Source organism: Mobula hypostoma, chromosome 1 (genome assembly GCF_963921235.1).
Source record: "Mobula hypostoma chromosome 1, sMobHyp1.1, whole genome shotgun sequence".
In the NCBI taxonomy this organism is placed as follows: Eukaryota; Metazoa; Chordata; class Chondrichthyes; order Myliobatiformes; family Myliobatidae; genus Mobula; species Mobula hypostoma.
Window position 1 is genome coordinate 183,317,274 of NC_086097.1, and position 13,663 is coordinate 183,330,936.

General features: G+C 41.7%; 1 protein-coding gene across 1 annotated transcript in view; it reads right to left on the reverse strand.

Moving 5' to 3' along the window:
• Nucleotides 1-13,663, reverse strand: part of tmem67 (transmembrane protein 67) — a 199,916-nt gene that overhangs the window by 133,514 nt on the left and 52,739 nt on the right. The gene's annotated exons all lie outside the window — the stretch shown is intronic.

Consider the following 13,663-nt stretch of genomic DNA (forward strand, 5'->3'; position numbering starts at 1 on the left):
AAACACAGACTAAATAATTTTAATATCCAAATCTAATTATTATAATTTTAATTGAACAAAATCCCAAATAAATTAGCTGACTCAAATATTCCAGCGTTTGGCCAAGAACAATGTAAATACAACTATTTAGTACCTCAACCATGTCCTCTGACATAAGATTTCTCTTCTGATCTCTTAAGCTGCATTTATCTTCTTTGCAGTTCACGTGTGTGTGAAATATATTTGCATGTAAACCTCTTATAAACAATTCACCAAGTCACTCAGAGCTAAGTGTCTCACAGAGCTCTGTGATTTCCACTATTTTGATGATGAAACACAATTTATTTTTCATGTCAAAATGGGTGGTTTCACAATTGTTGTATTATCCTCCACTTGTAAGATCCTTGTTGTCCCACCTACTAATATCCTCCTCGCATCCTCTTCACACCTGAGCTTCCCATATATGTGTGTGTATCGGCAAATTCAACAACAGTTGTATTGTTTTCCTGTACCCAGCAGGAAGCTTGAGAAGAGTTTAGTTGTCATATATTTCATGCCAGGAAAGCACTAGATCCTTTTTCAACAACAGTGCCTCAATGCCTTCCTCTAAGTCATGTATCTAAATCGTAAATAGTTGAGGCCCAAGTACTCATCTCCATGCTACACACCCTGTTACATTTTGCCAGTCAAAAGAAGGACCTTTTTTTTTGTTTCCTGATGGCCAGATTCCTTATATCTACACTGGTATGTTTCCTCCAAAATGATGAATTTTTATTTTCTACTATAACCTTTGATATGGCACCTTATGCCTCTGGAAATCTGGATAGTACATTCACCAGTTTCCCCTTTATCCATGGTAAGTTATTTCTTCAACGATTTTATTGCATTAACAGCATAATTTATCATCAAATCATAGAGTCATACAGCTTGGAAATGTGTCCATTGGCTCATCATATCCATTGAAAACTCTCAAGTACAGAACCTACCTATACTAAACCCATTTCCTGGCGCTTGGTCCAAATCCTTCTGTGCCTTGTTACCTTTTCAGGCAGTGCATTCCAGACTGCTGAAAAGAATTTTCCTTGGCTCAGCTTTAATCTGTTATTCCTGAATTTAGACTAATGCCTGGTTTACGTACCTCTGTTATTAGATGTTTCCCACTATCCATCCTTTTCATGCACCTCATAATTTTGTATACTTGTCATATTTTTTTCTGTCAGCTCTGTTTTACATTCCACTTTTTTTTTACCAACTTCTGGCTTTAATTTCTTTAACCTTCTCCATCATGTATCTAGTTTGGAGTTGAAATATTTTCATCTTTAAGGTCCCTAATTATTCAAGTAAAATATTTCCAAGCCTAGATTACATTTTACTTGGGCCAGACCAGATTTGGCTTTCTTCCAATTACATTTTTTTAAAACTTGAAATGGTCTATATCCTCTCTCAAGGCCATTTTAAGCCTTACAATATTAGGGATACTGTTACCCAGATACTTCAGCACTGATCAGTGCTCCAATTGGCCTTTTTCCTTTTCCAGAACTAAGTCTAGCAATGCTATTTTCCTCGTTGTGTCAAAGTAGTACAGGAAAACAAAGGTATCTTGAAAACACTTCAGAAACTTCACTTTGCTGTAGACACAGACCAGCACATCTCAGAAATCAGCATTCCCTTGTGAATTCTGTTTATATTTCTAACTGGTTTGGTAAAGCGGACAACGTAATCAAATACCAACTCTGCTCTGGACATCTTTTCTGCGCACCGTACCCCCCACCTCTCACCATCCCATCAGCCAAAAGATACAAAAACCTGGAAACTTGTACTGCTAGGCTCAAGAACAGCTTCTATCCTTCTGTTATTAGACCATTTAGGCTATAACTCATTATAGCCTTGCACCTTATTGCCTACATGAACTGCATTTCTTTCTGTAACACTTCATCATGCATTCTCTTATTGTTTTCCCTTGTATACAGTACTGTGCAGAAGTCTTACGCACCCTACACACACACACACACGCACACACACACATGCACACACGTATATGTAAGGGGTTTCTTCTCACAACACACATCAAAGTTGCTGGTGAACGCAGCAGGCCAGGCAGGTTAGTCCTGACGAAGGGTCTCGGCCTGAAACGTCGACTGTTCCTCTTCCTAGAGATGCTGCCTGGCCTGCTGCGTTCACCAGCAACTTTGATGTGTGTTGCTTGAATTTCCAGCATCTGCAGAATTCCTGTTGTTTGAAGGGGTTTCTTCTTTTATGTTACTGCGTAGGCTAATCAAAATGGCTTCTTTGTTATGTTAACTGCTGAGAAAGTTCTCTTGCTAGCAGCTTGTTTGGGTTATAGAGGAAGTTGTATTCAGTTGCTAACCAATTGGGATAGATGTTATTCTTTCTTGTGGGTCTGTAGGCTATAATGATGCACGGGCTTTTGGGGAGAAGGCGCGATGAGGAGAGAGAGAGAGAGAGAGAGAGAGAGAGAGAGAGAGAGAGAGAGAGAGAGTGGACGCGATGCTGTAAGCTGGCCGATGGGATGGATCCTGAGCCGGAGTCCAAGGTCCAGGGTCTTCAACGAGGAGAGGAGACGAAGACAGACTCATGTGGAGCGTCTGGTCGATCACCGTGGTTGGTCCCAGGCGGCGGGTCGAGGTGGTCAGAAGGGATCGAATGGTGAAAAGAGGATCATTACTAGAGCTCCAACTGTTTGTGCATGAAGAGGTTGAACTTTGATAAGTCTGGTGCCTTTTACTTTCCTTTTATATTTTATCTCTATTAATTACATAGTTCCAGTAATATCTATAAATTGTAATCATTTACTCGTATATGGTGTATTGTCTGTTATTTGGTGGGGTGGGTACATCACACAGCATCCACACAAACTTACCCAGTTTTGCGGGGCCAAAGTCTGCTTCCCCTAGCTGACAGCGAGTTGGGCGAGCCTGAGGCTTACCAAGGGCTACAGATATATATGTATATATAGTGGGATTGGGATGACCAGAAATGCTCACAGTACTCCAGGTTTAGTCTCACCAATGGCTCATACATTCTCAACATTATATCCCAACTTCTGTACACAATCAATTGACCAATGAAGGCAAGCATGCCACGTACCTTCTTCAACACCTTATCCACATGTGTTGCCGCTTTAAGGGAACCAAACATGTACCCTCAGGTCTCTCTGTTCTACAATATTCCTCAGTCCCATCATTTACTTTTTAAGTCTTACAATGGTTTCACTACATGAAAATGGCAACACCTCACATTTGTTGAAGTTGATTTCCATCTGCCTTTCCTTATTCCATTTGCCTAGTTCATCTGTATCCTGATATAATCTTAGATGACCTTCCTCAGTGTCCACCATACACCAATTTTGGTGTCTGCAAACATACTAACCAAGTTAATAATATTGTCATCCAAATCATTAATATAACTGACAAACATCGCCAATCTCTGCTGCATACCACTGGTCACAGATCTCCAATCTGAATATCAGCCTTCCACTACCACATGTGAAGTTCTACAAGCCTGTTGCCGCCAGTACAATCTTCTATGATGTGGTGTGCTGGGGATGTGGCATCAACATGGATGATGCCAACAGGACCCTATGGAAAACCCTGGCAATTCTGGACATTGTTTCTCACTGTCTGCATGCCACCTTGGCTGAACAGAGGAACACTTTTAGTAATAGACTAAGACAAATGTACTGCTCCAAAGAGCACTGTATGAGGTCATTCTTACCCTTGGCCATTAGGCTCTATAATGAGTCAACCTGTAACCGGGGAAGTGATGACCCCCCCACTCCTGTTAGACTGTTTGAAGTAACTTATTTATTTATTCTTTCTTACTTCTCTTCTAATATTTGTATATTTGTATATCTGTGAACTTGTGCACTTGTATTGCTACTGTGACAATGTAATTTCTTTGGAATCAATAAAGTATCCATCTATCTATCTACCACCCTCTGTTTCTTTGTATCAAGCTAAATTTGTAACCCTGGATCCATGTGATCTCACCATCCAGACTAGTCCATCATATGAAGAAGAAGAAAGAAGAAAGTCCTTAACTCCGAGTGGAGTCATCGGGACGCCATCATGACGCATTTTTTAGCAGGCTTTCTTATTTTTACGAGGCTGAGTTGCTAGCTTGACGCTCAACCCAGCACGGATGCTAAGTGTGCAAGGGAGCCAGCTGGATTCAAACTCGAGAGCCTTCACTCCGAAGTCTGGTGCTGATGCCGCTACACCACCAGCCGGCTATCCATCATATGAGACCTTGTCAAAGGCCTAGCTGACATCTACAGACATATCTACCACCCTGCCACCATCAATCTTTTTTGTTACCTTCTTGAAATATTCAATTAGATTTGTATGGCACGATTTCCCATGCACAAAGTCCCGCTAACTTTCCCTTATCTGATCCAAACTTTCCAAATGCTGGTAGATCCTTGTTATGCTTGTAACTCTAGAAACTAATCAAAAGAAAAATACAGTAACCAGGAAATGGGTCTACAGTACTTTCTTTTTACTTTTTTTTGTTAGCGAGGCGCACACGTATGACGTGGTGGCATAATGAGGTATAGCATTCACATACTTCTACACATAAGCTGTAATGAATTATGTAAACAACAAAGAATGCTTGATGAAACAATATACTTACAATATTAAATCAAACATTACTGAAATATTAAATTTACAACACTCATCCCTACTTAGTTATAAACTCCAACTCTATATACAATGCATCTCAACATACACACACACACACACACACACACACACACACACACGCACACACACGCACGCACACACACACGCACACACACACGCACGCACACACGCACGCGCACACACACACACACACACGCGCACACACACACACACACACACGCACGCACGCACACACACACGCACACACACACGCACGCACGCACACACGCGCACACACACACACACACACACACGCACACACACACACACACACACACACACACACACACACAGTATACTACATAATACAACTACTACATAGACATCTGCAGCATAGTAAATTTTAGATTGTCCCATTCAGGACTGAAGATTTAATTGCTGTGCAGGATTTCTTACTCTTGTGGGATAATGTATTTCCTGGCAAGGGGAAGAGGGTAATCACTCGGCTTGGCAGATGAGACTTGTGGCTGTGAAACTATCTCAGGTTCTGGCGTCTCCTCCATGATGGTTGCAGGAGTTGACTCTGGGACTGTGGGAAGTGGTTCTGACAGCTCTGGACATCTTTCTTCTCAAACAATTGACTCTGCTCTCAACTGATCAATATGTTCTCTCCAGATGACATCAGACACAATCTTCACTGTGTAGGAGAGTAGTCCAGTTCTGACATAAATCTTTCTAAGTGTCCACTTTAGATCACCTCTGTAGACCCTCACCAGGACTTCTTGTGTAGGAATGAAACGTCGAGCCTCCTTGTTTGAGGAGCCTTCAATTTCTCTCAGCTGTTTGTCTTGCATACTCCTTCTGCATTGAGTTGGAGCAGAGCACATTTCCAACTTTCAAACTGCTTGGGTAATGGGTAGTTCACAGGCGTTCAACCTTGCTGTACCCTGGAGACAACCTGTACTCACTTAACTTGGATCTCAAATCTGCAATTCCAGCAGTCATGGAACAGTCTTAGAAACAGAGTACCTTATGCAAGTTTTATGCTTTTCTTGCAATTTAAAAAAAATAGAACATAGAACACAGGACAGACCATTTGGCCCATAAAGCTGTGTATATCTTGATGCTGATTTATACTATGTGTCTTCCTTCTGTTTATCATCCATGTCCTTCTGTTCCTTTTGTATTCACATATCTATTTAAAAGCCTCTTAAACTCCACCAAATTGCCTGGTTCCACTACTATCTCTGGTAATCCAATCCAGGCACCTACCCCTCTCCATGTAAAAAAAATTGCTCCTCATGTCACTTTTAAACTTGTCCCTCATATCTCCTTTAAAGTTACACCCTCAAACCTTAAAAGCATGTCATCTTATGTTAGACATTTCTATCCCAGCGAGCTGAGTCTGACTGTCTACCCTGTCTATGCCTCTCATAATTAAAAAAAAACTTTAACAGGTCACCCCTCAGCCTCTGACGCTCTAAGGAGAACAGTCCAGCTTTGTTCAGCCTATCCTTGAGCTCAGGCCTTTTAATCTAGGCAGCATCCTGGTAAAATTCTTCTATACCTTTTCCACAATTTCTACGTCTTTCCTTCCCAATAAAGCTCAGCAACGGAATCAGGATCAGCTTCAATATCACTGGCATACGTGAAATTTGTTGTTCTGCAGCAGTAGTGCATTGCAATTTATAATAATTTTTAAAAAAAACTATACTCACAGTGAGAAATATATATAAAAATTAAATCAAGCAAACCAGGAGCAAAAGAAGTGAGATAAAGTTTATGACTTCATTGTTCATTTAGAAATCTGACAGCAGAAAGGAAGAATTTGTTCCTGAAACATTGAGTGTGTCTTCAGGCTCTTAAACCTCCTAGTTCATGGTGGCAAAGAGAAGAGGGTAATGATAGATGCCACCTTCTTGAGGCATTGCCATTTGAGGCTAGTGCTCAGAGTTTACAACTTTCTGCAGCTTTTTCTAATTCTGTATAGTGGTCCTTCCATACCAGACAGTAATGCAATCAGTTAGAATGCTCTCCAAAGGACACCTGTAGAAAATTGCAAACTGACATATCAAGTCTCCTCAAATTCCAAATGAAATATAGTCGGTGTCGTGCCTTCTTAATAACTGCATCAATATGTTCCCCCCAGGATTGGTCTTAACCATATAACCATAAAACAATTACAGCACGGAAACAGGCCATCTCGGCCCTTCTAGTCCGTGCTGAACTCTTACTCTCAGCTAGTCCCACCGACCTACACTCAGCCCATAACCCTTCATTCCTTTCCTGTCCATATAGCTGTACAATTTAACTTCAAACGACAACATCGAACCTGCCTCAACCCCTTCTGCTGGAAGCTCGTTCCATACAGCTACCACTCACTGAGTAAAGAAATTCCCCCTCATGTTACCCCTAAACTTTTGCCCTTTAACTCTCAACTCATGTACTCTTGTTTGAATCTTCCCCACCCTCAGTGGAAAAAGCCTATCCACATCAACTCTATCTATCCCCCTCATAATTTTAAATACCTCTATCAAGTCCCCCCTCAACCTTTTACGTTCCAAAGAATAAAGACCCAACTTGTTCAACCTTTCTCTGTAACTTAGGTGATGAAACCCAGGTAACATTCTAGTAAATCTTCTCTGTACTCTCTCTATTTTGTTGACATCTTTCCCATAATTCGGTGACCAAAACTGTACACAATACTCCAAATTTGGCCTCACTAATGCCTTGTACAATTTCAACATTACATCCCAACTCCTATACTCAATGCTCTGATTTATAAAGGCCAGCATGCCAAAGGCTTTCTTCACCACCCTATCCACATGAGATTCCACCTTCAGGGAACTAAGCATCATTATTCCTAGATCCCTCTGTTCTACTGCATCCTTCAATGCCCTACCATTTACCACGTATGTCCTATTTTGGTTAGTCCTACCAAAATGTAGCCCTCACATTTATCAGCATTAAACTCCATCTGCCATCTTTCAGCTCACTCTTCTAACTGGCCTAAATCTCTCCGCAAGCTTTGAAAACCTACTTCATTATCCACAACTCCACTGATCTTAGTATCATCTGCATACTTACTCATCCAATTTACCACCCCATCATCCAGATCGTTAATGTATATGACAAACAACACTGGACCCAGTACAGATCACTGAGGCACACTACTAGTCACTGGCCTCCAATCTGACAAACAGTTATCCACCACCACTCTCTGGCGTCTCCCATCCAGCCACTGCTGAATCCATTTTACTACAATATTAAAACCTAACGATTGAACCTTCCTAACCAACCTTCCATGTGGGACCTTGTTGAAGGCCTTACTGAAGTCCATATAGACAACATCCACCGCTTTACCCTTGTCAACTTTCCTAGTAACCTCTTCAAAAAATTCAATAAGATTTGTCAAACATGACCTTCCACACACAAATCCATGTTGACTGTTCCTAATCAGACACTGCCTATCCAGACAATTATATATACCATCTCTAAGAATACTTTCCATCAATTCACCCACCACTGACATCAAACTCACAGGCCAATAATTGCCAGGTTTACTCTTAGAACCCTTTGTAAACAATGAAACAACATGAGCAATATGCCAATCTTTCGGCACCATCCCTGTTTCTAATGACATTTGAAATATTTCTGTCAGAGCCCCTGCTATTTCCACTCTAACTTCCCTCAAGGTCCTAGGGAATATCTTGTTAGGATTCGGAGACTTATCCACTTTTATATTCCCTAAAAGGTCCAGTACCTCCTCTTCTTCAATCTTCATAGTTTCCATAACTTCCCTCCCTGTTTCCCTTATCTTACACAATTCAATATCCTTCTCTTTAGTGAATACCGAAGAAAAGAAATTGTTCAGAATCTTCCCCATCTCTTTTGGCTCCACACATAGCTGTCCACTCCGATTCTCTAAGGGACCAATTTTATCCCTCACTATCCTTTTGCTATTACTATAATGGTAGAAATACCTTGGGATTTATTTTCACCTTACTTGCTAAAGAGACCTCATATCTTCTTTTAACTTTTCTAATTTCTTTCTTAAGATTCTTTTTACATTCTTTATATTCCTCGAGTACCTCATTTACTCCATGCTGCCTATATTTATTGTAGATATCCCTCTTTTTTCGAACCAAGTTTCCAATATCCCTTGAAAACCATGGCTCTCTCAAACTTTTAACCTTTCCTTTCAACTTAACAGGAACATAAAGATTCTGTACTCTCAAAATTTCACCTTTAAATGACCTCCATTTCTCAATTACATTCTTCCCATAAAACAAATTGTCCCAATCCACTCCTTCTAAATCCTTTCGCGCCTCCTCAAAGTTAGCCTTTCTCCAATCAAAAATCTCAACCCTGGGTCCAGACCTATCCTTCTCCATAATTATATTGAAACTAATAGCATTGTGATCAATGGACCCGAAGTGCTCCCCAACACAAACCTCCATCCCCTGACCTATCTCATTCCCTAATAGGAGGTCCAACACTGCCCCCTCTCTAGTTGGTACCTCTATGTATTGCTGCAAAAAACTATCCTGCACACATTTTACAAGCTCCAAACCATCCAGCCCTTTTACAGTATGGGCTTCCCAGTCTATGTGTGGAAAAATTAAGATCTCCCACAATCACAACCTTGTGCTTACTACAAATATCTGCTATCTCCTTACAAATTTGCTCCTCCAACTCTTGCTCCCCATTTGGTGGTTTATAATACACCCCCATAAGTGTTACTACACTTATTCCATTCCTCAATTCCACCCGAGTAGCATCCCTCGACGAGCCCTCTAATCTATCCTGCCAGAGCACCGCTGCAATATTTTCTCTGACAAGTAATACAACACCTCCCCGTCCTGTCCCTCCCATTCTATCACACCTGAAGCAATTAAGTCCAGGAATATTTAGTTGCCAATCACACCCCTCCTGTAACCATGTTCCACTAATAGCTACCACATCATACTTCCAGGTATCAATCCATGCTTTCAGCTCATCCACCTTTCTTATAATACTCCTAGCATTAAAATAAATGCATTTAAGAAATTTTCCACCCCTTACTCTCTGTTTATCACAAACGGTGCAAACAACTTTACTATTTTCTTTTTCTTCCTTCTTCCCCACATCTGTTCCTACACTCTGGTTCCTCTCCCCCCCTTGTATCTAGTTTAAATCCACCGGATCCTCTCTAGCAAACCTACCTGCAAGAATATTTGTCCCCCTCCAGTTCAGATGTAAACCGTCCCTCCGGAACAGGTCCCATCTTCCCTAGAAAACTGCCCAATTATCTATAAACCTGAAGCTCTCCTTCCTGCACCATGTCTTCAGCCACGTGTTGATCTGTGCTATCTTACTATCTCTAAACCCGTCTGCATGTGGCACTGGTAGCAATCCTGAGATTGCTATCCTGGAGGTCCTGTCCTTTAACTTGGCGCCTAACTCCCTAAACCCACCTTTCAGGACCTGCTCACTCTTCCTACGCACGTCATTGGTCCCTACATGGACCACAACATCCGGCTGCTCACCCTCCCTCTTGAGAATACTGAGAACTCGATCCAAGATATTGCGGACCTTGGCACCAGGGAGGCAACAGACCATCTGGGATTCTCGATCTCTTCCACAGAACCTCTTATCTGTCCCCCTAACTATCGAATCCCCTATCACTACTGCTCTCCTCTTTTCCCTCCTTCCCTTCTGAGCTGAGGGTCCAGTCCCGGTACCAGAGATGCAACCACTACAACTTGTCATCTCCATCAACAGAATCCAAAACGATGTACTTATTATTGGTGGGAATGGCTACAGGGGTGCTCTGCTCATTCTGTCCATTTCCCTTCCCTCTCCTGACAGTCACCCAGCTACCTGTCTCCTGACTCTTCAGAAATTTTGATGCCCAGGAACCTTAAACTGCTCACCCTTTCCACTGCTGATCCCTTGATGAAGACCAGTATGTGTTCCCCCAACTTTTACTTCCTGAAGTACACAATCAATTCCTTGGTCTTACTGGTGTTGAGTAAAAAGTTTTGCTGCCACACCACTCAACTAACTGATCTATTTCCCTCTTGTACACCTCCTTGTCATCATCTAAAATTCTGCCAAAAATATCTCTTGAAAACCAAACTTCCCTATACTTATTATTTTTACTTTTTATTTTGACAGGCACATACAATCTTTGTACTCTCAAAATTTCACTCTTGAAGGCCTCCCACTTACCAAGTATGCCTTTGCCAGAAAACAGGCTGTACCAATCGACACTTGCCAGATCATCTCTGATCCCATCACAATTGGCCTTTCTCCAATTTAGAATCTCAACCCACAGGACCAACCTATCTTTTTGCATATTTACTTCGAAATGATTGGAATTGTGGTCACTAGATGCAAAGTGTTCCCCTAGATAAATTTCTGTCACCTGACCTATCTCATTCCCTAATAGCAGATCCAGTATCACATGGTCTCTTGTTGGGACTTCTACATACCAAAGAAGGAAACTTTCTTGAACACATTTGGCAAACTCTGTGCTACTTAATCCTTTTACAGTATCTGATTCCCAGTCAATACGTGGAAAGTTAAAATCACCTACTATAGCAACCTTATGTTTCTTGCAGCATTCTGTGATCTCTCTACAAATCTGTTCTTCTAAATACCATGGGCTAATAGGTAGTCTGTAATACAGGCCTATTAACATGGTCATACCACTCTTATTTTTTATTTCCACCCATAATACCTCACTGGACGAGTTCTCCAGTCTGTCCTGACGGAGCACTGCTGTGACATTTTCCCTAACTAGTAATACCACCCTTCCTCCTTTAATCCCTCCCACCCTGTCATGTCTAAAACAACGGAACCCTGGAATATTGAGCTGCATGTCCTGCCTTTCCTGTAACTAAGTCCATGCCCTGAATTCATCTGCCTTTCCTATGATACTTCTTGCATTGAAATATACACAGCTCGAGACACTAGTCGCAACATGCCCAACATTTTGATTTCCGATTTTGTCTGAGTCTTACAATATGTGTCACCACAACCTCTCCATTAACTGTTCTGGCAATCTAGTTCCCATTCCCCCGCAATTTGGGTTTAAATCCCACTGTGCAGCATTAGCAAACCTTCCCATAAGGATATCAGTTCCCCTCCAGTTCATGTGCAAACCGTGTCTTCTGTACAGGCCCCACCTTCCCTTTGATTTGGCTCAGCTACTCCAGAGCCTGTCTGATACTGGACTGAGGTGCAACATACACCACGACCTGGATGATGGCGGAAAGCTCCCTTGGCAGATAAAATGGACGACACTTGGCTGCTAGATGCTGCAGGTCAGGTGGGTAGGATTGAGTCAGAACCACCATGTCTGTGCACCATGATGAGTTAATCATAAAGCATACTCTGCCTCCTCTACCTTTAAAAACTGAGCTGTTCTGTCTTTGTGAAGAATGGTGAATCCACCAGGCTGCAGCGATGCATCCAAAATGGCAGGGGATAGCCTTGTTTCCATGAAGTAAAGTACACAGCACACCCTGATGTCCCCCTGGTACTGCAATCTTGCTCTGTGATCTTCAATTTTGTTTTCCCAAGACTGTACATTAGCCTGCAGGGTGGTCAGGAGTGGGACTCTAAAGCCTCCGAGTTTGAATCGTACCTGCAGACTAGCTTAGCTTCCGTGCTTCGGCTTTCTTAAAAGGGAACTGCACTCGCAACCCAAATCTGCCATCTACCGATATCTGGAGTCTGCCAATATCGCCAGATTTGAGCATTGATAGAATTTTGAGCATCTTAAGATATAGTTGCTTACTGAAGTACATATGGCTCTGTCTGTGGATTTCAGCTGTGGTAGTCCTAAATGGGAGTATTTGATGATTCCCATTGGAGCTGCATACAAAGAGCCGCCACTCAATAGCGGAAACCATCCTTTACTTCCTCAAGACGCTAAAGAAATTTGGTATGTTCTCATCGAAACTTACCAACTTTTATTGAAAGCATCCTATCTGGTGTGGTGACAGCTCTGCCCAAGACCGCAAGAAACAGCAGGGAGTGGTGACCACAGCTCGGCACATCATGGAAACCAGCCTCCCCTCCCTGGATCTGTCTACACTTGTCAATGTATCAGTAAAGTAGCCAGTGTAATCCAGAACAACACCTAGAGGATACAAAAGCCTGAAAGCACTTAACACCAGGCTCAAAGGTAGTTTCAACTCTGCTGTTATAAGTTCCTTAGGATGTTAAGATGGACTTTTGACCTCATGATCCACACTGTTATGATATTGCACCTTATTGTCTACCCACATTGTACTTTTTCTGTAACTGTTGCACTCTATTCTGCAATCTGTTATTGTCTTACCTTGTATACCTCGATATACAATATAATAATTTGTTCTGTTTTAGCAGTATGCAAAACAAGCTTTTTGCTGTACCTTGGTACATATGACAAGAATAAACTAATACCACTTCCAATCAGCAATTTTTTCAGTTCACTTCTAATGGTATTTCTTGTGAAAATCAATGATGTAGAACAGATATGCCGTTTTGTTATTTGATTTTTGATCTTGATGCTGAAAATATTTGTGTAAAGCTGAAAATTACCATTGTGCAAAAATGTCAACCCCAGTGTAAAAAATCAGAACATATAGACATTGAACTATTACTCTAGCACTGTTTGACTGTGTTGCAGACCAGCAGCAGGTCACACACACCAGTGCCGAGAAACAGGATTCCAGCTGATTCTGGGGCACTAAAAAGGGTTGTATTTACTGTTAATGCCAAAAGAGATCTACTGAAAAATAACTGAAAAACAGATTTGCACCCAGAAACGTGCTAAGTAGAGAGATCACTCAGTTCAGTAGCTATCAGTGCTGTCATTCTGATGGTGTGTCAGCAGTTAAAGGTAGACTCGCCATGGCAGCTGGAAGGCGTTTACACATTTTATGATTGACATGCTGGAGAGAGACTCTGCAAGGGAGTCAACTTCCACATTCAGTCAAAGGAAACATGCAAGATCTGGTCAATAAGTGTCTGGAGGGCAGACCTGTGTGCCAAGGGGCTTGAAGAAC